Genomic DNA, 26,355 nt, shown 5'->3' with positions numbered 1-26,355 from the left:
GGGAGCAGGCTCCCCACTGAGCAGAGAGCCCGACGCGGGGCTCGATCTCAGGACCCTGAGATCCTGACCTGAGCCGAAGGCAGAGGCTCAACCCACTGAGCCACCCAGGTGCCCCCAAGAGAATTTTTTTAAATGAACTTGTGCTTGCACCCATTTGCTACTATTTTCACGTCAATCAGGTCTTTGCAGTTTGTCCATATTACCAGGTTGTGGAGTTACTATACTCTTCAGTGTCCCATGAAGCTGGCACAGCAACCTTCTGCTTGCAGTGCCTACAGCAAATCATCCAGAGGGGCCAAACACATGGCTTTGTTGTGTATTTCCAGATGTCACTCTGTTTGGATGACTTAGAGCTTAAGAAGGGTGTTTGCTTTAGAATAGGAGAAAAATTGTTACTTTGGCATAAGGCCCACCCTGGCACCATTCCCACATCTGTTATTGATTAGAAGTGAATGCTGGTCAGTTAGGATGCAAGAGTGTGGGTCTGATTATCAAGCTTACCCTTCAAGTATGAAAAACTGCAGGAAATTGGAAGGATGGCATTAGCTGGCTGTACAGAAAAGCTGAAAGAAGATCCTTTCATAGCTATTGTACAAAGATCTGATGTACAGATAGCCTGAGTGATTTCTACATGCCCAAAAGATGTTATACCACGAGAAGCTTCCCGTAGAGCAGGGCAGCAGAATAGACGGAATCCTTTCAAGCTGTTTTTAAAAAAATATATGTAATTCAGATAAAATGCACAGATACTGAGTTCAGTCTAATATGTTTTTTTATAGTTGTCTACTCTTGTATAACCATAGTCTTAAATAAAATTTAAAACACTTAAATTTACCAGAAAAGCCCTACTTACCTCCTGTAACCAGTATCTCATTTCATGTAAATGGAGTCATATAGTATGTATTCTTTGGTGTCTGGCTTTGTGTTCTTCAACGTAATTATATGAATTAATGGCTTCCCCCACCCCTTTAAAAGATTTTATTTATTTATTTGTCGGAGAGAGCAGAAGCAGGGCGAGCTGCTGGCAGAACAGGCAGAGCAGGCAGAGGGAGAAGCAGGCTCCCCACTGAACAAGGAACCCTATGTGAGACTTGATCCCAGAATCCCTGGGATCATGACCTGAGCTGAAGGCAGGCACGTAACTGACTGAGCCACCCAGGCATCGCAGGCTTGTTCCTTTTTCAGATTGTAGTATTCCATTGTATGGATGTACATCAGTTTATCCATTTACCTGTTGGTAGACATTTGGGTTGTTCCCAGTTTTTTGCTGTTATGAGTAAGACTGCTGTAAACATTTTTGTAGTTTTTGTGAATGTTTGTGAATGTAAGGTTAATTTCTCTTGGGGTAGAATTACTCATCATTGGATAGACGTATGTTTAACTTTATAGAAGACTGCTAAGTAGTTCTGCAACAGTCCAAAATAGTTGTACCTTTTACATTCCCAACAGTTAATGTATGCGAATTCCATATGGTCTGTATCCTACTTAACATTTTTTTTTTTTTAAGATTTTATTTGTCAGAGAGAGTACAGACAAGGGGGAGTGGCAGGTTGAGGGAGAAGCAGGCTCCCCGCTGAGCAAGGAGCCGGTGTGGGACTTTGTCCCAGGACCCCAGGATCATGAACCAAGCCAAAGGTAGACGCTTAACCAACTGAGCCATCTAGGCATCCCTTAACGTATTTTATTTTAGTATTTTAGTGAGTATGTGGTCATAGCTCATTTCGTTATGATTTTAATGTGCATTTCCTTGATGATTAGTGATGTTGGCTACCTCTATGTATTGGACATTGCTGTGTCTTCCTTTCTGAAGATATATTGATCTGTTCCATCTATACATTGTTCAAATCTCACTTTCAGAAATTATTATTTGTGTTTTTATTGTTGATTGTCAGAATTCTATATACATTTTAGATAAGATCATTTGTTAGATATATGAGCTGTGAGTAATTTTTTTAAATCTATGCTCCATCTGTCCATGTTCTTGATGGTATCTGTTGATGAGCAGAAAGCCTTATTTTTCATGAAGTCTAATTTATCAGTTGAAGAAAAATTTATGGTTTGTGCTTCTTTTGCGACCTGGCCAGGAATTCTTTGCTTACCATAAGGTCGTGAAGACACCCTTCTGTTCTTTCTCTAGAAGCTTTCTGGGTGTTAGTCTATAATCCATGCTGAAATAGTTTTTGATAGATGGAATGACAGGATTGAGATTAATTTTTTTTTCTACTTGACTATCCAGCTTTAGCAATATTTGTTAATTTTCTTTTCCTCATTGAATTGATTTGGCACCTTTACTAAAAATCACTTGTTGAGTAGTTTGTCCTCTAACTTTGTTCTTTTTTGAGGTTGTTTTGACTTTTCTGTATCCTTAATATTATCACACAAATAACTTCTTGGTGTGTTCATCCCTCTTGTCTTTTTTGCTTTTTAATGCAGAGATAGTCTGGAATTTCTGAAACTTTTACAAATTTGGAAATTTTATGTAATTTTAGTTAAAAGTTACAGAGTAATATTAGTACACAGTATAATTTCTCTATTGCATTTAAAATAAAGTATATGTTTATGTAAAAGCATGGAAGAAAGTATTAAAAGAGTGCTTTGGGTTATCCCCTATTGGAAGCAAAGCCATTTACTTTGCTTTTATTTGGATCTAAATCAAGATTGAAGTTTTGGTCCTAATTTCCCATTCAGATTGTTTGTTTATTTTATCCTGATTGTTTTTTAACCTAATAGTCTTACTATTAAGGAAACATGTATAGCCCATTAAGAAATATCTAAGAGTTGACTTGAACAAATTTTAAAAAATTAAATAAACTTGGGCACCTGGGTGGCTCAGTTGTTAAGGGTCTGCCAGGTCATACCTGAGCATCAGCTCATATCATGATCCCAGGATCCTGGGTTCAAGCCCCATATTGGGCTCCCTGCTCAGAGGGAAACCTGCTTCTCTCCCTTCCACTCTCCCTGCTTGTGTTCCCTTTCTCACTGTCATATAAATAAATAAAATATTTTTTAAAATAACATATTTTTTAAAACCTTGAAAAAAATTAAATAAAACCAAGTGTGGGGGTGCCTGGGTGGCTCAGTGAGTTAAGCCTCTGCCTTCGGCTTGGGTCATGATCCCAGGGTCATGGGATCGAGCCCTGTATTGGGCTCTTAGCTCGGCAGGGAGCCTGCTTCCTCCTCTTTTTCTGCCTGCTCCTCTGCCTGCTTGTGGTCTCTGTCTATCAAATAAATAAAATCTTCAAAACAAGAAGCAACGGAGCCATCGAGGCATCCCTTAACGTATTTTATTTTAGTATTTTAGTGAGTATGTGGTCATAGCTCATTTCGTTATGATTTTAATGTGCATTTCCTTGATGATTAGTGATGTTGGCTACCTCTGTGTATTGGACATTGCTGTGTCTTCCTTTCTGAAGATATATTGATCTGTTCCATCTATACATTGTCTGTTCAAATCTCACTTTCAGAAATTAGGTTATTTGTGTTTTTATTGTTGATTGTCAGAATTCTATATACATTGTAGATAAGATCATTTGTTAGATATATGAGCTGTGAGTAATTTTTTTAAATCTATGCTCCATCTGATTGGATGGAGCCACCGCCTTGCACTGGAATACAGCAGTGATCAAGACTGACATGGCTCCGAATCTCAAAGGGCTTATGACATGAGAGGCAGAGGCCAGCCTCTTCTGAAACAGAAATGAACAGTTATGCATTTGTGGTCTTGTGATGCGAATGAACATTTATTTATATTCTTCATTATGCAGTAGCTGATAGACATGTCAGAAGTACAATGGAATGGCACGCCTGGGTGGGGTGGCTCAGTCAGTTACGCATCTGACTCTTGATTTTGGCTCAGGTCGTGAGATCTAGCCCTGCGTCCAGCTCTGTGTTCAGCATGGAGTCTGCTTGAAATTCTTTCTCTTCCTTTGCCCCTCCCCCTGCTCATACTCTCTCAAAATAAATAAATAAAATCTTTAAAAAAAAATTATCACCCAAGAAAGTGATACATCTTACCATTTGGTTAGGACTCATCTGCAGCATACAGATAACACTGCTATTTTTGGGTTTTGTTTTTTAATGAAAATATGTTGTGAAGCCTAAGTGTACAGTATGAACATTGGGATGAGTGAGTATGGTTTGGTTTTGTCAGTTACTTAATTTTCTGTGTATTACCTTCTAAAATCCTCTTTGCAAAGATTAGTTTTGTGCCTGTGTTTGGTATTGTAACTCAGGTTCTTCCCCCTCCCCTCCCTCAGATAAGGAGGGGTTGGTGGTTTTGTTTTAATCCTGAGGAACCAGAGGTGTTAGTCTATGTTTTAAAACTCACATTTGATAGTGATACAAACAGCTGTCACACGGAATAATTGTCAAGTCATTATGAGGGTTTCCGTTGCTCACTAATCTGTAGGTATAAATCTGGGTTTTTAACCAGATGTGGTTGGTAAAAATTAGTTCTTGGGAGAGTTTATGCTGTGTAGGCCATCTGTTCCCTGTGCCCAAACAGAATGAAAAGTTAGCCTTAAAATTTGTAAGCCAGTGAACTAAGATGTTATGTTAAGAAGGTGGGCAAGTGTTTAGAGGAGACACCCCTGGATTTGGTTGTAGAAGCTGTAGTGTATGTGGACGTACTCTTTATCTGATCGACGGGAGTCTTTGTTTTCAGCTGCTTCTCCACAGTGACCATCAACCTGTTTTTAATCATCTAATATGATCCATTTTGATTGTTTTTATAAGATTCAGCTAAATCTTGCCTTTTTTTCTGTGTCTCCACTTCCAGTCTACTTGAGGTCCCCTCTTTTAATTCTTTTTCTTTTTTTTTTTTTAAGATTTTATTTATTTGACACAGAGAGAGCACAAGTAGGCAGAGAGGAGGAAGCAGGCTCCCTGCTGAGCAGAGAGCCTGATGCGGGGCTTGATCCCAGGACCCTGACATGACCTGAGCTGAAGGCAGAGGCTTAACCCACTGAGCCACCCAGGTACCTCCATCTTTTAATTCTTACCATCTAGGTATACCATGAACTGCTTGAGGGCTGGAATTAATAGCTTCATATGAGTTTGTATTCCACGCACTTAGTGCAGTGCTTGGGTCATGTTAGTCTTTCAGTAATGATTGATAAAATGAGTCATCATGGCAACTTCTTGCTTTAACTTTCATTGCACTACCTTTTATTAAAACCAGCTTCTTGTGGCACCAGGGTCACTTAGTAGGTTAAGTGTCCAATTCTTGATTTTGGCTTGTGTTAGACTCCGTGTGGGGCTCCATGCTGGGTGTGGAGCCTACTTTAAAAACAAGCAAAACAGAACAAAACCAAAGAACCAACTTCTTAGTTTTTTCCATGTTCCCTTTCAGATTTGCCTATGAATGTGTATGCTTTTTTTTTTTAAGATTTTATTTATTTATTTGACAGAGAGAGATCACAAGCAGGCAGAGAATGGAAGGGAAGCAGTCTCCCCGCTGAGCAGAGAGGCCGATGTGGGATTCGATCCCAGGATGCTGAGATCATGACCTGAGCCCAAGGCAGCGGCTTAACCCGCTGAGCCACCCAGGCGCCCCGCTTTTTTTTTTTTTTTTAAACATGTTATTTTGGTGAAATTAGTATCTCCTCTTTTTCCCCTGTATATTATATCAAGGCCTTTTCTGTGTTGCTGTCTATTTATCTCTCATTATTTCAGTGGAGAAGTACACCCAGAATGTGCATTGTTTTAATCATGTAACATTTACAATTAGATTGTAAATTCTTTTATAATTCGTAATTAGATTGTAGATTAATTAGATTGTGTTGTCATCTACCAATCCTTTATACAAGAGCAGTGTTATATTCGAGGAATCTGTTGTTTCAGTTTAGCTGTTACTGTAAAGTTGTTCCAGCTGCATGGTAATGGGGCTTTTCCCAGGGCCACAGCCCAAGCCCCTTATCCTTTTCTGGTCTCATTTTCTTTGTCTGGACAGACTAACTATATGGTTTTCTTCAGCTGGTTGGGGAGATACAATTATTTTTCTGAACCAATACTGTGAATATAATGTTTGATTGGGTTTACAGGTGTGTCTTTCTGAGTTCAGTATGTTTATATGAAAGGTCTTAGCATTTTATATTAAGTAAATTGTATTAGGAAATATTTTAAAATCATTCTGAAAAGGATAAAATTACACACAATTGAGAATGAATTATTTCTTGAATTCAAATAATAAATTATAGTGGGATGTTGATTAAATATACTTAAGTCCCAAGTCACCTTGTTTGGATTTAGGTGGTGACCATTTCCTCAGTTGTTTTTCTTCTGCAGGGAGTGCTGTTGTAGTGTGCATTCATTTTTCAGTACTTTTGCTACCAGACGACAAGTGTTTGAAAATGCTAGAAGTGTTTTCCTGTACCCCGTTTTCTACCAGCTCTACCATGCATTTAATTGTGGACTTGCTCTCTATTTTCCTTCTTGATTGCGTACTCTCATCTTTGTCATTAGGTTTAAGTGACATTTTGGTTTAGATTTTTCCCTCAGCCCATTCAGTAAACTCTAGCTAGCTTCTAGAGCTGGCTTCTTAGTAGATGCAGCAGAGGTAATAATAATAATAGTGGGTGATAGTGGTGGTGGTATGTTTCATGAAATGGTTTGCAGTTTAGAACAGGATTATTAACTTTATTTTCTGATAACTGAACAAGTTGAACATAGAGGCCGACTTAACTGCCTATTTTACAGAGATTGTGAACCACCATCTTAGATGTTTTTATTTGTTTAAACATACACTGTATACCAAAAAACGGTATCTTTTAAACTCACGGTGAGATTTTGACAGGTTAACGGACATGCCTTTGGTCATACAACCGAGTTCCTGGGGTTGTATCCTAGGGCAGTTGGTCTAAATTAAGAGCATGTTTTTACTTACCTGTTCCTCTCAGGTGGAGTAGGACTGGCATTCTGGGGCTTCGGACTTTCAAATTTTGGTTTTTCTTTCACGCGTCCTATTGCAAATAATCTGTGCCATTGTTCCTAACCCTAACTACTTGTCAAAATTTTGGTTTCAAAAAATGAGGTTACTGTTACTAGATCATACTGCTTCTATGTGAACAAAACTTAACATGTTAGGAATGCTTGGCAGCCCAGTGGATATCTTAAATTCTTCTGTAGAAAAGGAAGTGTAGTGAGAGAGCAAATGAGATTATTTTATAAGCAGTGCTCCAAAAGGATTTGAGGAAATTGATGTTCACCTATTATTCCCACAGGTCTTCAATTCCATTTTTGTGTTCCTTTCCATACTATGACCGTATGTATCTGTTCTTTAATAAATAATTACAGTTATATGGTATAGATCATTTTAGTAGGAGGTCTCCCCTCACCGTTTTGTACTGTATGCATTTCCCCAAGTGTTGAATGATTTTCATAATTACAATTTTTAATGCCTTTACAGTTCACATTGACATGCACGTCCACCAATTAATTAACCATTTCTCTGTGGTATAAATTGCTTTTTCCCTTGAGTTGTTTTCTAAGGACAAATTCCCAGGAGTGAGGTCACGCAGTCAAACTGTATGAAACATTTTTCTGGGAGAGGAATCATTTTTTAGCCACACTAATTGAATGTCGGTACTTCAACATACATTTATTTCTGTGCCTTTTCTTCCTACTACATTAGTAATTGGATACTGTAACTAATGGAAAATAAGAAGCATATACATAAAGCCTTACAGTTTGAGTTGAAAGTACATCATTATTCTCTCTAAAAATTCACTATCCCATTTTGTTATGTGAGTGGCAGAGTGATGGAGGACTGGCTTAGGGAATGTGGAGAAATTAATATTAAAACCTTGGCCATGGTAAATTGAAAGTAATCTTTAGGAGGAAGGCTTAACGATTGAAGAAAAGCATGATTACTCTTTGTGATTGGCTATTGAAATATGAGTTCAGTTTTTTCTCTTTGCACACCAGTCTCAATTTGATATTTGCCCACTCTCCTAAAAAGGCAGCTAATTAATGGGTATTATACTTTATGTTGTGAAAGAAATGCCAGTACATGCTCATGTAATCCTATCAATGTTGCAATTAATTAATATCCTTCCCCCCTTCTTTTATTTATTTTTAATTTTTAATTTTTTAATTTTTTTAAGGTTTTATTTATTTGACAGAGAAATCACAAGTAGGCAAAGAGGCAGGCAGAGAGGGGGGTGGAAGCAGACTCCCTGCCGAGCAGAGAGCCCGACACGGGGCTCGATCCTAGGACCCTGAGATCATGACCTGAGCCGAAGGCAGAGTCTTTAACCCACTAAGCCACCCAGGTGCCCCTATTTATTTTTTAAAAAGATTTTTATTTATTTATTTGTGAGAGAGAGAGAGCGCGAGCATGCAAACTCAGGCAGAGTGGCAGGCAGAAGCAGAGAGAGAAGCAGGCTCCCCGCTGAGCAAGGAGCCTGATGTGGGACTCGATCCTAGGACTCTGGGATCATGACCTGAGCTGAAGGCAGCGGCTTAACCGGCTGAGCCACCCAGGCGTCCTCCCCCCTTATTTTAAAGATGAGTAAACAGAGATTGCTCCTAATGTTGCTTCTTTACCCAAAACACTGGAACTTGCTCATCCTATCCTCTCTGAAGGTTTTTTTTTTTTAAGATTTTATTTATTTATTTGTCAGAGAGAGAGAGAGAGCGAGAGTGAGCACAAGCAGATAGAGTGGCAGGCAGAGGCAGAGGGAGAAGCAGGCTCCCTGCTGAGCAAGGAGCCCGATGTGGGACTCGATCCCAGGACGCTGGATCATGACCCGAGCTGAAGGCAGCGGTCTAACCCACTGAGCCACCCAGGCATCCCCTCTCTGAAGGTTTTAAGCAGAGATGGGATTCATGAAAGCCATTCATATTCTATAACATTCTCGCCTTGAGTAGGAGTTAAAAATAGATTAAAAAAAAAAAAACACTTAAGATCTGTCACAGGAGTTTTTAAATAATAAAAAGTACTTTGTGGAGCATGGAAGGCCAGGAGGGCTTGTAAGAGAGAAGTAAAGACAAAAAGGCAGCTCTGAATCAGGAAAAAGTCCTCTTATCCTACAGAGGTATATATTTTGACTGTTAATTTTTTTTTCCTTAGAAGACTCATAATTGGAGTGCCAGGGTGGCTCAGTTGTTAAGCATCTGCCTTCGGCTCAGGTCATGATCCCAGGGTCCTGGGATTGAACCCCGAGGTGGGTTCTCTGCTCAGCAGGGAGCCTGCTTCCTCCCCTCTCTTTCTGCCTACCTCTCTGCCTACTTGTGATCTCTGTCTGTCAAATAAATAAAATCTTTAAAAAAAAAAACAAAAAACTGAAGACCTTTATTTATTTATTTTTAAAGATTTTATTTATTTATTTATTTATTTGACAGAGATCACAAGTAGGCAGAGAGGCAGGCAGAGGGAGAGAGAGAAGCAGGCTTCCTGCTGAGCAGAGAGCCCGATGCGGGGCTCCATCCCAGGACCCTGAGATCATGACCTGAGCCAAAGGCAGAGGCTTTAACCCACTGAGCCACCGAGGCGCCCCTGAATACCTATTTTTAATAAAAACAGGTAAAAAGCAAGTTTCTAGTGGATGGAAAATTCAAGGGTATAAATACAAAACATATGGTTTAAATTAGAGTTGAACCTTGAAGATGGTAAAGCTTAGTAGAGGTTGGTTTGGTGCTGTGGGAGATGCACAAATGAGTGAATCTGACCTAGAGCTTTGGGGTTGGAAGTCTTGCCAAGCACAAAGAACACAAGGAGGCTGAGGAGACACCTCCTCTTTTGCAGAGATAATATCTGATCCCGCTTCTCGCAGAGTCATTGTAATAAATATACATAATGCATCTTTACATTCTTCAAAGATTGAGACCCATAAAATGATGATGCGTTAATTGAATTCTCTTTTTAGCTTTCAGTCTGAACAGGAAGAATAAATCCAAACTGTCCTACTTCTAATTGTCCAGTCTTAATTGTGTGAGGTCATCATTGTCCAGATTTCCCTTGAAATGACAAAATGATGAATTTGTTCCTGTGGCTTGCACTCTGTTTTAGGTTATTCTGTTTTTTATTTGATTTGATTGTCAACAATAACCTGGCAGCTAGACAGTATTGACTGCATATTATACGTGAGAAACCGAGACTTTGAGTAGCTATTCCTACTGTCATAGAGCCAGAAAAGTAGTAGAGCCCCAGTTTCAACAATCTGTCTGAATCCAGAGACCATTTTTTTTTTCTATCACTGTATCTTACTCCTTTGTAAGAGCTGTCCAGCTGAAATATAATGCAAACCACAAGTAGGGGCTACATACCTAAATTTTTCTAGTAGCTCTAATTAAAAGGTACAAATGTCTTTAGTAATTTAAATAGTACACAATTTAAAAGGTATAAAAGTCTTTAATAATACATATTATTATATGCCTAAAATATCATTTCAGGGGCTCCTGGGTGGCTTAGATGGTTCAGAGTCTGCCTTCAGCTCAGTCATGATCTCCGGGTCCTGGGATTGAGCCACATGTCAGGCTCCAACTTCAGCAGGGAGTCTGCTTCTCCTTCTCCCTCTGCCCATCACCTTGTTTGTGCTCTGTCTCTGTGTGTCTCTCTCTCAGATGAATAAATAAAATATTTTTTTGAATAAAATATTTTTTAAAAATAATAAAATATAATTTCAGAGGCACCTGGGTGGATCATTTGGTTGGATGTCTGACTTGACTCTGGTCATGATCCCAGGGTCTTGGGATGGAGCCCCATTTCAGGCTCCCTGATCAGCGGGGAGTCTGCTTCTCTCTCCCTCTCCTCTGCTTGTGTTTTTTCTCAAATAAATCTTTTTAAAAACGAAATATATTTTCAACATAATTATTATTTAAACTATTGAGTTGTTTTTTTTTTAAGATTTTGTTTATTTATTTGACAGAGATCACAAGTAGCCAGAGAGGCAAGCAGAGAGAGAGAGGAAAAGAAGCAGGTTCCCCACTGAGCAGAGAGCCCGATGCGGGGCTCGATCCCAGGTCCCTGGGACCATAACCTGAGCCAAAGGCAGAGGCTTTAACCCACTGAGCCACCCAGGTGCCCCTTGAGATATTTTATATTCCCTTTTTTTAGTACTAAATCTTGAAACTCTGTATTATTTTACCTAAGGCATATCTCAGTCTAGAGTAGCCACATTTCAGGTGCTTATTAGCCGCCTGTGGCTAATGGCCACCATATGGAGCAGTGTAGTGCTGTATTATGAAATCCTGTGCAATATCTATATTTAGAAAATGTAAATTTGGGGCGCCTGTGTGGCTCAGTTGGCTAAGCACCTGCCTTCGACTCAGGTCATGATCCTGGAGTCCCGGGATGGAGTCCTGCATCTGGCTCCCTGCTCAGCAGGGAGTCTGCTTCTGCCTCTGACCCTCTCCCCTCTCATGCTCTTTCTCTCATTTTATCTCTCTCTCTCTCAAATAAATAAATCTTTTTTAAAATGTGAATTCATGTTAATTTATGTAATGTTATATAAAGAATCTTTGTATCACATGGATTTGTGAGAAGCTTTTCTCTGAATAACCAGAATTTAGAGAATATTTGTTGACAGGACTCAGGAGCACATCTACTCATAAACTCAAAAATGTCTATAATCTCATTGTCCTGCCCACGGAGAGCTTCCAGAAAGTAGTTAAAAGAAACCATCAAACCCTCAGCTGGATTTTGTTATTCTTTAAAGTCCACGTTTCTCCAGAAAGAGGGTTTACTAAGTAAATGCTAGAAACTGGATTGAATCAAACACATAGACCTTCTTTCCCCCCCTCCCCCCTTCATCCTGTGGCTGTGTGCAGCAGGAGTATGTAGTTTGGTGGGTTTGCACAATCACTTGTCTTTTATTACTCACGGTAAGATAGTTTTCTTCAAATACTTGACAGTGAGTGTTAAGACACTGCGAGACAGAACTATTAGTGACCATTGCCCAGAACCACTTCCTAGTTATCCAGCAGTGGCATGTGCTGTCTTTGCAGTAAGGCAAACCCATCAGTACCCAGAATTAACACAAGCTGGGTATCAGCCATTCTGGGACAATGTCCAGGAGCTTCCAATTTGATCTTTGGTCTCTGATAGTCCTGAGTCTGTAGTTCTTTTTTTGTGGTTATCTACCCTAAGGCCAAAACTAACAGGCTTGATGGTGGTTCTTCAGAGTGGAGGAACATTTGAACCAGTTCTTCAAATATTAAGGGGATGTGGAACCAAGTTGGAATCATAGCATCGGCAAGCTTTTTGTAAAGTTTGAAGAATATGTACAGAGAAGACAAACGTTGGTAATTTGCAAGTTAACTTAGCATGGTGTAATGTGTTTTAGAAAAATGGGTTTTTTAAGTCAGAATTAATTTGATGGTTACCTTACCAGTATTAGATAGATAGGGCTGGGCACATACGCCTTTGCATTGGACAAACATTTTTACTTAAATACAGGTAAAATAGCAAAAACAAAAACAAAACCTAAAACAGCAAAAGTTAACAGCCTTTAATATTTAATATTTTCAGTCTGAAAGAGTAACAGCTGTGTGTGTGTGTGTGTGTGTGTGTGTGTGTGTGTTTATACATAGAGGAGGATGGATCTAGGTAAATACAGCATCTTTGGGATGGAAAAGCCTATTCAGAGAGTTAATATGAACAAAAAATTTGGTATCTGTGATATTCCCCAGCATTTTAAAAACATAGGTATTCAGCTTCTTTATTGTTAACAGGATTAATTGCTTCATGATTTAGATGACATTATACTCTTTATTGTATGTGTGTTGATGTATTAGTAATGCGTGTATTGTTTTTTTTAATGTGTTAAGGTGGGTTTTTATTGCTCTGGAGTGTCCATCCAGGTGAATGAGTTAACTAGAGGTATTTTAAAATTCAGGGTCAGAGGAAACACATTTTTAACATTGTGGCAAAATACACATAACGTAAAATTCAAAATTTCTAGGTGTTCAGTTTGGAAGCATTAAGTACATTCACAGTGTAGTAGTACATGTATTTTTGAGGGGTGATTTTTAAGTGGTGCTGATGGAACCATATAATTTTATCTTCATACTTTGCCTATTGTCAAGTAAAATTGTATGAGGTTTTGAGATTAATGGGACAGTCTGTGGCCTAGAATTAAAGTAAGTGTAACCTGTTTATATTGTGCTATGGATATTAACAACATGATTCTACATAGCATAATAACCTTTTATGTCTTTTTTTTTTTCCTTGTTCATCAACTAGCAGTTGTTATCAAACTACTCTTTTTGAGCTTGTAATGTCCTAGGCATAATGACAGAAGATGAAAGTAGGACCAACAAATTGGAACAACAGTGTTGGGGAAGATTTAAATGTATCTAGATAAAGGGAGTAGGAAGAAGTACTGGGAAGTGGAGATGGTATGACCAGAGAGTGACCATGACTTACAGGAGACCCACCTAATCGGAATGTAGAACTGTTCGTGAGGACAGTTGTGGCCCGAATTGGAGTTTAGGAACTGAGAACCATGAAGGCCAGTCTAAGGAAAAAAAGATAGAGGGATTCTTCATGAAATGACTTCTGGTAGGATAGTGCATAATAGTTTGAATCCCAGAGAGAGTCCAATTAGATAGATGAGGGACTAATCTAAGGCAGTGGCTCTGAGAAAAAAAAAGGGGTTGAGGATGATTCTGATGAGGTAGAAATGACTAGTTTATACTGATTCATAGAAAATGAGGAGGTGTGAAGAGGTGCCTGGGTGGCTCAGTCAGTTACACGTCCAACTCTTGATTTCAGTTCAGGTCATGATCTCAGGGTTGTGAGATCGAGCCTCATGTCGTGGTCAGTGCTGTCCATGGAGCCTGCTTAAGATTCTCCCTCTCTCTCTCTTTCTCTCTCCAGTGCCCCACCTGGGTGGTTCAGTGGGTTAAATAAAGCCTCTGCCTTCGGCTCAGGTTATGATCCCAGGGTCCTGGGATCGAGCCCTGCATCAGGCTCTCTGCTCAGCAGGGAGCGTGCTTCCCTCCCTCCCTCTCTGACTTCCTCTCGGCCTACTTATGATCTCTGTCTGTCAAATAAATAAAATCTTTAAAAAAAGAAAGAAAGAAAGAAAATGGGGGAGAGAGAAAAGGTAATTGATGTCCAGCCAAACTTTGGGGATGTGCCACTTTCGATCATTGTGATTCAGTGTTGCCTAATACAAGTGCTGAGGGTATTGTAGAGAAACAGACAAAAGCCTTTATTTCCCCAAAGATGGGCATCAGTCAAGCAAACAAGTGCTTGCTTGACTGGTACAATGATAATGAATGCAATAAAGAGAATAAACAAGGATATGGGATAGTCTGGTAGGGAGAATGGATAGATGCTTCAGTTAGGGAGGCTGCCCTGAGAAAGTGATGTTTGTCTTGACATCTGAGTGATAAGGACTCAGCCATGCAACAACTTGGGGGAAGCCAGTTCTAGGCCAGAGGAGTAGCCTGAGTTAAGGTCCTGAAGTGGAAGTTCTCTTGGTATATTTGAGAAGTAGAAAGGAGGCCAGCATACCTAATGCAGAGTAAAGGTAGGACAGCTAGGATATGAGATTGGAAAGATACACATGGGCTTGGTCACCAGTTCTCAAGTTCTTTTGTTTCAGAATCTCTTTGCACACTTTAGAATTTTCTTTTGAGGTTTTTATTTGTTTATTCTTCAGAGAGAGAGAGAGAGAGAGAGAGAGAGAGAGAGAGAGCACAAGCAGGGGGAGTGGCAGAGACAGAGGGAGAAGCAGGATCCCTGCTGAGCAGGAGCCTGATGTGGGACTCAACCCTGGGACCATGACCTCAGCCCAAGGCAGACACCCAGTTGTCCTCCACACTTAAGAATTACTAAGGGGGGGGACGCCTGGGTGGCTCAGTTGGTTAAGCAGCTGCCTTCGGCTCAGGTCATGATCCTAGCATCCTGGGATCGAGTCCCACATCGGGCTCCTTGCTCGGCGGGGAGCCTGCTTCTCCCTCTGCCTCTGCCTGCCTTTCTGTCTGCCTGTGCTTGCTCTCTCTCCCTCTCTCTCTCTCTGACAAATAAATAAATAAGGTCTTTAAAAAAAAAAAGTGCTATCGATTTAAAAAAAAAAAAAAAAAGAATTATTAAGGACCCCAAAGAACATTTTTGATGGGAGACACACACATACTCCCATCAGAAATTAAAATAGATTCTAAAAATATTCCTTTGAAATCTATTACATGTTGTTATGAATAATGTTTTTATGAAAAATGATTTTCAAAGAAAACAGTTAATACAAGTGGTACTGTTAATACGAGTGGCACTGTTTTACAGTTTTGCAAATCTCTTTGGCTTTTTTTTTTTTTTTTAAGATTTTTAAGAATTTATTTATTTGAGAGAGAGCACCAGTAGGGGGAGCAGCAAGCAGAGAGAAAAGCAGGCTCCCCGTTGAGCAAGGAGCCGGGTGTGGGACTCCATCCGGGGACCCTGGAGATCATGACCTGAGGGGAAGGCAGATGCATAACCGACTAAGCCACTCAGGCGTCATCCCTTCTTTGACTGGCTTAATAGAAGATAACTGGATTCTCATTTGCTTCTGCGTGGAGTCTCTTCTGCGGTCATTCATTGTGTAGTCACTGGAAAAGACTACTGCACACTCATGAAAGAGTAAGAGTAAAGAAATCAGACAACGTATTATGAAAATTGTCCCCCCCACACACACACCCAAACACACCCCAAAGGTTCTAGAATCCCCAGGAGTTCCCAGACCACATTTTGAGAACTGCTGAATAAACCATTGCATTTAAGCCAAAGTAGAGTTTGTGTTTTATTATAAGAGCATTTGGAAGCCATTACAGCAGTTTAAATAGATCTGTAAAAAGAGCTACTTGAGGATTTTTAAATTTTTAAAAATCTTTTATTTAATATTTTAAAAATTTTAAGTAAGTTTTGTGCCCAACATGGGGCTTAAACTCATGACTCTGAAATCAAGAGTCCATGCTTGTCTGGTGAGCCAACCAGGCACCCCAGTTGAGGTTTTTAATTCAACACTTTGGCTGCTACATGCAGAATGGCTTGGAAAGGACAAGAGCAAAAGCAGGAAGAATAGTTAGGCAGTTGGAGTAGTACAGGTGAGAGAGGACAGTGGCTTGAGCTAAAGTGAAACAGTGGAGATGGGATGACTGATATAAAGTGATATATTTTAGAGCTGACCTGTCAGGATTTACTGATGGATTATTCTAGAAGGTTCTGTGCTCCAGAGAAATTGTACCACAGATGCATTGGTAGATGGAACCAGAGAGACCAGGGTTTAATTCTTAGGAAAGCCATTAACTAGCTGTGTGAGAAATTGTTACTGTTTTTCCTTGTCTCCAGTAAAACACTTAAGAACGATTTCATTTAACCAGGACTACAGTTAGCTTATCCTCTGACAGTCTCCGATCTCTGAGTTACCGACTTGGGCTATATGTGTTTGGCCAGAGCAGTAATGCTGCACAATATTCAGAGGCTGATATTCAGTAGATTAAGGTTGTGATAGGGGTAACCTCCATGGGAAGACAAGATGCTAATCAAATGTAGTTTTAAGTCATTTCTGTTCATGTGAGAAATATTAACTTCGTGGAGACTTGAAACAGATGGTGTGCAGTTGGAGTAGATAACTGTATTATTCCAAATAAACATTTGCTGGAGCTGGGAAGCAGAAATCCGTATTTCACTTTTCCCTATTTACATTATCAAGTCAGCTCTGTTGCTGCTGCTTTTAACTTGCATTAAGGTTATCAACAGGGTCTTGATGTTGGCAGGCAATTACAACATATCTTTAAATATTAAAGTCATTAGCACTGGAGGAGAGCCGTTAGTTACTTTCAACATATAGTGGCATAGTGATCGTTAATACATTACTGATGGATAGCGTCTAATAATATCTCCTATTTCAATAGTGTAATAGAGCACTTTCTCACTGGTTACTTTATGGCTTTTCCACATCTCTCTTTCTTCCATATTACAGAGGAGGAAAGCAGGACTCTAGAGTGACTTGTCCAGGGTTCCACAGCTGATAAATTGGAAGAAAAATCAGAATTCAAAGTTGTATCTTCCAGTTTTACTCCAGTCGTCTTTCCTCTCCATCTGAGGCATCATCAAAGCAATTGTGTACAAAACTGAACTCATCATCTCTCCCTTCCTGTATACTCTCCTACTGGTCTCTGTCTTGGTCACTTGTCTTAACTTCAACATCTAATCAACCAACAAATCCTATTTATTCTAACTCTAAATATCTTTGAAATCCATCCCCCTCTTTCCCATTTCTATGCTACTCCAGTGTCAGGCCACAATCATCTCTCACTGAAACCATAGGAATAGTCTCCTCTTTTAGTATGATCTTACCATTTTCCTCATTGCAGCCAGTTATTTTTACTTCTTATGAAATATTTTAAGCTTACAAAATAGAAAAAAACACAGCATAGCAAATACTTAAGCACCCACCCTTAGCTCTATGAAAATTTAGTGGTTTGTCTTTTATTTTGCTTCAGATATGTCAAAGAAGTAAACATTAGAACTATAATTGGTAACTACCTGATTCAGTTAATTTTGTTCCCTTTGCAGTAGTCATTATCCTAAATTTGATGTTTATTATTCCCATGTTTTAAAAAAATTTTAGGGCACCTGGGTGGCTCAGTGGGTTAAGCCGCTGCCTTCGGCTCAGGTCATGATCTCAGGGTCCTGGGATCGAGTCCCGCATCGGGCTCTCTGCTCAGCAGGGAGCCTGCTTCCCTCTCTCTCTCTCTCTGCCTGCCTCTCTGCCTACTTGTGATCTCTTTCTGTCAAATAAATAAAATCTTTAAAAAATAAAAATTAAAAAAAAATTTTACTACGTATGCATAGTAAGCATACCATATGTAGATTGATCCCTTACCATATGTAGATTTTTGTGGTTTTAGACTTTTTTAAAAGTATTGCACTGTCCATCTTTCTCTTGCAACATTTTTTTTTTTACCCAGTATTACTACATTGTTTTAGGATTTATCCTTTCAGTATATAGAGCTCTTGTTGACTTATTTCAGTAGTACTGACTATTTCATTTGTGAATATGCTACAGCTTAATTTTGTGTTCTTTTGTTGCTGGACATTTAACATGTTAACTTTTGAACCTGAATTTTAGTATTTGCTCATCAAGTTACACTGAAAATCTTGCTGGCATGTAATAAGAATTGCACTGAATTTATATATTAAAATGAAGAGAAAAATATTGGTGACAATTTTCCCATCCATAAACATGATAGCTCTTTCTGTTTAAATCTCTTTTATGTCTTTTCAGTCTACTTACATTCTTCGTAAAGGTCTTATATATTTTGTGTTAAGCTTATTTGTAGATGGTTTATCATTTTTTTTTTTTAATTTATTTATTTGACAGAGATCACAAGTAGGCAGAGAGGCAGGCAGAGAGAGGAGGAAGCAGGCTCCCTGCCGAGCAGAGAGCCTGATGCGGGACTCGATCCCAGGATGCCGGGATCATGATCCGAGCAGAAGGCAGAGGCTTTAACCCACTGAGCCACCCAGGTGCCCCGGTTTATCATTTTTGTTGTAATTCATACCTTTTTGAAATTAGTGTTTGCTTGCCAGGATATAGGAATACAATTAATTTTTAAAATACTGAACTTCTGTCTAACAATCTTGCTGAACCTGCATAATCTGATAATAAATAGGTGGTAGATTCTTTTGGCTTTCTGTACAGAAAATCATCTGGTGTGTATAGAAGGACAGTTTCATTTCTTCCTTTCAGATCCTTAATACCCATTCTTTCTTATTTCTTCTTAACTGTTCTGCTGCTTTGGCTTGACTCTTGAATAAATGTTGAATAGGAGTATTGATTTATCTCCATTCTGAGCTGAAAGGCATTGTTTATATAAGATTTCACCAATATGTATGACATTTTGTATGGGTTTTTGGAAGATACCCTTTATCAAGTTAAGGAATTGATCTTCTGTTTCTAGTTTTGTTCATGATTAGAAATTGGGTCTTAATCAAATGCTTTTTCTGTAATTATTGAGGTGATTTTAAGGGGTTTCTTTTAATCTTTTAGTATGATGGATTATATTGGATTTTATTTTATTTTTTTATTTTTTTTATTTTTTTTAAAGATTTTATTTATTTATTTGTCAGAGAGAGAGAGGGAGAGAGAGCGAGCACAGGCAGACAGAATGGCAGGCAGAGGCAGAGGGAGAAGCAGGCTCCCTGATGAGCAAGGAGCCCGATGTGGGACTCGATCCCAGGACGCTGGGATCATGACCTGAGCCGAAGGCAGCTGCTCAACCAACTGAGCCACCCAGGCGTCCCTATATTGGATTTTAAATACTTAAAATTATCCTTGCTTTCTTGCATAAGCTGACCTTGATTGTGATTATAAAAAAAAAATTTGTTGTTTTGGTTTACTAATTTTTTCTCACCTTTAGTGTGGTATAATTCAGATAGAATAAAATTTACTCATTTCATGTTTATAGTTTGAGTTTTAACTATTGTATATAGTTGTGTCAGCATCATTACAGTCAGGATATAGACTGTTTCCATCACCATAAAAAGATTTATCGTGCCCCCCTAACATGCCCCTTTGTAGTCCATTTCTTTCCATCGGTCCCAGTCAGCTACTCCTCTGCTTTTTGTTTTTGTTTTTTAAAGATTTTATTTATTTATTTGACAGAGAGACATAGTGAGAGAGGAACACAAGGTGGGGGGAGTGGGAGAGGGAGAAGCAGGCTTCCCGCTGAGCAGGGAGCCCAATGCGGATGCTGATGCCGATGCATGGTGCTATCCCAGGATTCTGGGATCATGGTGTGAGCTGAAGACAGACTCCTAACAACTGAGCCACTCAGGCACCCCCACTCATCTGCTTTTTGTTACTAATTTTGTCTCAAGTTTTATATAAATAGGATAATATGGTATGTAGTTTTGTTGTGTGTCTGGCATCTTTCACTTAGCCTAATGCTTTTGACATTCATCCATATTGTTGGATATAAGTTACCAGTAGTATGTTCCTTTTCGTTGTGGTATTTATTTGTATTTATTTGTGGTATTTGTGTTTCTTTGGTAACTAGTACACTAAGCATCTTTTTATGTCCTTATCAGCCATTTGTGAATTTTCTTTTGGGAATTGTCTCTTTAAATGCCCCTTGCTCATTCTGTGTTTGTTGTTACCAAGTTATTAGAGTTATTTATATACTCTGCATGTTTGTGTCTGGAATCAGATGGCACTGGTAGAAGATAGAGAATAGAGAGATGCCTAGGGAGGAAATTAGCATCATCATGAAACAAGTGATCCTTCACAGTTTGCTAGTCATCTTTGAGGTTCTTTTAGGTCTCTCTGATTTTTGGAAGAACATCAGATAACTAGCCTTACCTTTGCCACTCCTCAGCTAGCTCTGACTCCATGTTAGTGTTCTATCTTTAAATAATATTTTTTAAAAAAATAATTTTGTCATTTTCCTTGGAGGTCATAAGTAAATTTTCTTAAATCTAGTCTCTCTCTCTTTTTTTTTTTATAAGATTTTATATTTATTTGAGAGAGAGTGCGCACGGGAGGCAGAGGGATATGCAGGCTCCCCACTGAGCAGAGAACCTGACACAGGGCTCCCGTCCCTGACCCTGGGATCATGACCTGAGCTGAAAGCAGACGTTTAACCAGCTGAGCCATCCAGGAGTCCCTATACCTAATCTTAAGAGAATAAAAATGTTATTCAGATAAACCACTTCAATGGGTGCTATAAAATAGGCATATAAATAAACTAAGAATTAGAAATTTATTTTTCCCAGTTTTTTAATCAACCAATGCTGGTCAGTAAACTATGGCCCACTGCCTATTTTGTAAATAAAGTTTTATTGGAACACAGCCAAGCCCATTCCTTTGTGGATTGTCTAGAATATGCTATAACAGTAGAGTTGAATAGTTGTGACAGAGACCATATGGTCCACAAAGACAAAAGTATTTACTCTTGCTCTTAGAAGAAAGTCTGCTGATCCTGATCTATGAGAATATATTTATAAATTAATTTTCTTTATGTGTTTATAAATGTAGAATGAAAAAATTTGTTTTTGCAATCCCTATTGTTTGTATGAAGTAAAGCATTGATTTTGTTTTAATGCAGCTGTGTCTTCAAGGTGCCTTAGAAAACATTTTCTGGTAGTTTCTCTACTTGAGTCCTTATGCCTCAATTTTTGTTGAATGATAAATTATCTGTCATCGTAAACAGTTACTCCTGGCTGTCTCTGCATATGAAGCCTGCATGTTATTAGAAAATTGGATGTGTTGCCGGGCTCGTGGTAGAGCTACACGGATGGGAAATGCTCATCCTTAAGCAGGTGCTATGCCCACACTCAGCTTAGCCAGCCTTACAAGCCTACAAGTGCAACAGTAATTTCGATGTTCTTTCCTCTAACTTTAGCAGATTAGAATTGTCAATCTTGGAAATGTTTCTCATATGACAGTAACACATTCAGAGCATTTCCTTATCCTTGGCAATGGTTGAAGAGAGATGGTGGGCAAAGAAGTCCTCTTTGATTTTTACCTTGGTTCTGATCCCAACTTTAGGGGCACTGTTTATACTATATGTTTCATGCTTTTGTCCTTATGTGCTACCTGGCAAGTTCATGTAGCCTTTCCACTGAAGTACTTAATTCTCCGTAAAGATGTCCTTGGCCTTCATACATGGTAATGTCTCTACTACTTTATTTTCTTAGTACTTTGAAGACATTTCAGTATATGTGTTTCCCATAACTCAGGGCCCTGTCCTCCTCTTCTTCCTCCTCTTCTTCTTCTTTTAAGATTGATTGATTGATTTGACAGAGAGAGAGCACAAGTAGGCAAAGCGGCAGGCAGAGGGAGAGGGAGAAGCAGACTCTCCACTGAGCAGGGAGCCTAATGTGGGGCTTGATCCCAGGACTCTGGGATCATGACCTGAGCCGATGGCAGCCGCTTAACCGACTGAGCCACCCAGGTGCCCCAAGGGTCCTGTCTTCTTTGATCTCTTCCCCAAAGCTTGGCAAATAACAATGCAGTCACTAGCAAGGGATCTAGAGAGCCTCAAAATTAGCTGCAAATGTCAGTAGGGGATTGTTTAAATAAACTATGGTATGTCCACATGGTGGAATATCATGCATCTGTTAACGAAAAAAGGTTATGGAATTTAACTTCCAGGACATACAAACAAAACAGAAGAACAACTGAAAAAAAAAAAAAAAAAACTGAGGAGTACAGTTTGTGATATTGATCTGTTCATTGCCTAGTAGACTCTTGCTGTATAACAAACCACATTAAAACTTGGTGGCCTAAAACGGTTTAAGTTCTTTATTTTTTTTTTTTTTGCTTATGCCTGTGGGTCAGACAGTTGTTCTGCTCTTGGTTGTTCGTATTCATATGTCTGCAGTCAGCTAGCTGCAGCAGACTCACTAGGCTAGGCTCTCACGGTTTTAGGGATCAGCTGGCCTTAGCTGTTACAACTCATCTCTTCCCCATGTGGTCTCATCCTGCAGCCCATGAGTCTGGATGCTTTCATAGCAGGGTCAGGGTTCCAAGAGAGGCTCAGAACTGGCACTCTGTTACTTCTGTCACATTACATTGGTCAAAGCAAGTCAGAGGGCCTGGCCAGATTAAGGGGTTAGGGAAATAGATCCCACTTCTGATGCATTGCAAAAGGCGTGGCTGCAGAGAGGCCATTATTGGGGACATTCAGCTTAATATCATTATACTTTCTTTGTATAAATGGTGGTGGGATAGGATTTTACATTTGTGTTTGCTTTTTGTACACAGAGAAAGAATGGAAGGATTTACAAGAAACCAGTTAAAATGGCTACCTATGAGGTGGGGTTGTGGGGGACAGGAGCAAGGAATATTTCTTTTTATATTATATTGATTTCTGAACCATATAAATACATACTTAACATATGCCGAAATGAAAATCATCTGTTTTTGCCTCTGCCCCCAAAGATAATTATGTCTAAACCTTCTCAATTGTTTCTTAGTTAGGAGTCTGATTATTATTTTACTTTGTTTTAATTAATTAAAGATTTTTATTTGTTTGACAGAGAGAGAGAGAGAGTAGAAGGAGGCTTAGCAGCAGAGGTAGAGGGAGAAAAGAGGTTGTGGGATTCAGTCTCAGGACCCTGGGATCATGACCTGAGCTGGAGGCAGACCTTTAACGGACTGAGCCACCCAGGTGCTCCTGATTTTTTTTTTTTTTTTAAAGAAATAGATGTGATGGCTTCCTTAGTCAGCATGTTTAGAATGATTAGTAATTCTGTTGTGTTCATGTGAAAGATCTGTATTCATCCCATTTTTTCTCAGTGATGATAATCAGGAGCGCTGACCATATCTTTTTCCTCCCAAAGCATAGCATAGATAAACATCTCAATGGCCAAATGAAATTCTTAATTTTAGTAGATTTTTAATCTAATTCAAGCAGACATGGAAGAGTGTCTACTGTGTACTGGCCATTATTATATATATTATGGTACCGCACATAGTAACCTTGTGTTGGAAGTGTCCTAGGGACAGATGAGGAAAACCATTATCATAGAAGACTAGTAAGTGATAAAGCATTTTCACATCAGGTTCATTTTTTACCTAAACACGCTTTCTCCTTGCAGTCCTGGGAGTTGCTCTTTCCAGTTGTCTGGAAAGTCCTCCTCACATAATTGCATCTTACTTATCTCATATTTATGCCTTTTCTATTTATAGTTCCATTGTCAGCCTCAAAGTAATTTTTTAAAACTTGAAAGGCAGTTTATAAAGATTTGTAAATACTCTCATTTGTGGGCTATTTAGCATGTGGGATTCTTCTAATAATGTTTGTCTGGGATTTATGTTTATGTTCAGTACTTTTTCTCTTAGAGCTATAGAAGACTTCCACTTCGTAGTTTCATGTCTGATTGTTCACATTCCTGTGTAGGGAGAAAAGAAGCACTGCTGTCACACAGAGAGCTGTTTATTACTGTGTTCTGTTTTTCATTGGTTTTGTGTTTTTATGATCTGCATAGCCTATTGCATGATGAAGAAGTAAACATTATTCAGACATACTTTTCCATGTTTGCTCCTCCTCTCTAGCTCAAATTGTTTGTCTCTACAGGGTTAGGTGTTAAAGCATCAGTGATCTTGGATATGCATGTGGTCATATGTTCGGATTTTATTTTTTTAAGCCATATATATGCAAATCTTCAAAATAACCAAAGCACAAACTCATGAGTGACTAAATTACTAGTTACTTTAAATCTTAAAATCTGTAGGTTTTTTTTTTTTTTTTTAGGATTTTGTTTATTTGACACAGAGGGAGAGTGAAAGAGCGTAAGCAGTGGGAGCAAGAGAAGGAGAAGTAGGCTCCCCACTGAGCAGGGAGCCTGATCTGGGGCCTGATTCCAAGACCCCAGGATCATGACCCCAGCCGAAGGCAGACACTCAACCACACAGGCACCCCCAAATCTATGTTTAGAATCAAGTTGAACCTTTATGACAGAACTAAGGATTATTATGAGGTTCTAGTTTTGAAGACCTTATTTCTCTTTGATAATCCAAGTAGTGGTGTTTATGGGCTCAAAGACCCCCTTGAGAGAAAGGAATTTCTTGTCTTTGAAGAGTATCTAAGGTTCTCTGGAATTGAAAAAAGCTCAAGGTATGGTTGGTTCATTTAAGGAATTCAGTTAGAATATAAAATACTAGTATCCATTCCATAAAAATGTAGAAATGAAGTCACTGTAACAGTGATAACATATGGGCATGACACCCATCACCAAGCACAGGGTGCCTACTTTATAACATACCTCTTATCCACTTTCTGAGCAGCTGTTGACTTTGTCAGGTTTATAAACCACTTAGATATATCTCTCACATCACGAAGGGCCTCATGCCACCCAGCCTCCAACAAAATACCACCTTACGTTGTACCTGATGCTTCTGCAGCTGTTTCATTCCATGTAATATTGATGAGGTTAGATAGATTAACTGTTAATAGTATACCCTTTTTCCATGGAAATCAACTGTTAATATTAACTTGGACATGGTCAGATGGCTAGTTAGGTGTGAAATGCAGAACTTGACACTAGGCTCCCTATTTTCTAATCATTTTTCTTTTCTGCGTACCTTCTCTTTAACTCAGCACTAGTCTAGGCATTATCTCTTACCCTTACATCTTTCCTACCAGGTCAGATTTACTATCTCTTACTTTACATTTGTTGAAAATGACCCAGAAATGTGAAATGATTTGATAAAGCCATGTTGTTTATAAATAAGAATTCACACTGAGTGTCTTCAGTCTCCAGACCATGCTTTTTATATTAGACGATGTTACTAAAACATGAGGAATTACACTAGCATTGCAGGTTTGTGAGTAGTGATGTGAACAAGAGATACGGGTAGTTTTCATCTGTAAACAGTACTCCGGGGGCTGGGTTTTGCCCAGTATCCAAGCTTTCAGTTGGTATATAATTCAGTGTTCTGCAGTTGGGCCCAGGCTCCTCTCTGTTTTTCATTCTGCCAAGTGCTGAATGTTAAAACACATCTTGTTGTTAAGTTCTCCTCAGGCCTTTGGCGCCCTTGCTGTAAAGGCAGGTGGTCTGAAGAAAGACTCCCTCTAGGTTGGTGCACACTGTACACGACACGTTACAGTGCGAGACAACTGTCAGTTCCTTCCTTCCCTTTTCCCCCCACCCTCCAGAAAGCTGGGCCCCAGATGGAAGAGCTGGAAACGTGTCAACCATTCTTTGAAGGGCATTGAGAAAAATACTGTCAAGAAGAAAAAGGCAAACGCAACAGCTCATTAGTCCACTAATCAGACAGGACGACCATCAATTTCACAAAGAAAATGTCCTGGACGGAGAGATGGGAAGAGCTGGCAGAGTGTTGCCCACATGGCTCTCAGACAGTTGCACATTTTGTTAGGGGTTTTGTAACTTTAGGGCATTACTTCCTTGATGGACTTTATGGATTCATTATATCTCTTCCCAAAATATGCCACTGCAAACTGAAACATAAAAATAATATTTAGTGATATTTTCCTCATTAGAACATGCTTATGAATGTGTGAAGATGTGCGCCTTGTTGACAGTGTCATGAATGTATTTTGTCTATAGCTGTGATCTCACAGAAAGAAAGAAATCTTTGTTTAACATTCTCATTTGAACCTTTGGTGTGTCCATTTCTTGTGCTTTGAATTCACCGTTATTGGAGAATAAATTCATAGTACTTAAGTGAAAGGCTTGGAGTTAACTGTTAGGAACATAGTTCAATTTAAAGGTGATTATGGTGACCCTGGCCCAGTTATTAACCACATATGTAACATGTTCTCTTTAGTGGGGAAAAAACAACCGTGAAGGTATTAGAATGTTACGCCTCAGTACCAGGTCCTATTGAGAAATTTTATACTTTTTTTTTTTTTTTTTTAAGATTTTACTTATTTATTTATTTGAGAGAGAGATCACAA

General features: G+C 39.1%; 1 protein-coding gene across 6 annotated transcripts in view; it reads left to right on the top strand.

The window, feature by feature from the left end:
* The window catches only part of LOC111141619 (CBFA2/RUNX1 translocation partner 2), a 180,362-nt gene that overhangs the window by 103,148 nt on the left and 50,859 nt on the right, over window positions 1-26,355 (top strand). Inside the window, exon 1 of one of the 6 annotated variants that reach the window (XM_022494322.1) lies at window positions 19,809-19,830. The exons of the other annotated variants lie outside the window; for them this stretch is intronic. The gene's annotated coding sequence lies outside the window, so the exon portion shown is untranslated. Of the gene's footprint in view, window positions 1-19,808; window positions 19,831-26,355 lie in introns of those variants that run through there. 6 annotated transcript variants of the gene reach the window in all.

This window comes from Enhydra lutris, unplaced genomic scaffold, assembly GCF_002288905.1.
Source record: "Enhydra lutris kenyoni isolate GAN:26980312 unplaced genomic scaffold, ASM228890v2 scaffoldscaffold6, whole genome shotgun sequence".
In the NCBI taxonomy this organism is placed as follows: Eukaryota; Metazoa; Chordata; class Mammalia; order Carnivora; family Mustelidae; genus Enhydra; species Enhydra lutris.
This window is presented reverse-complemented; position numbering and strand designations above follow the sequence as displayed.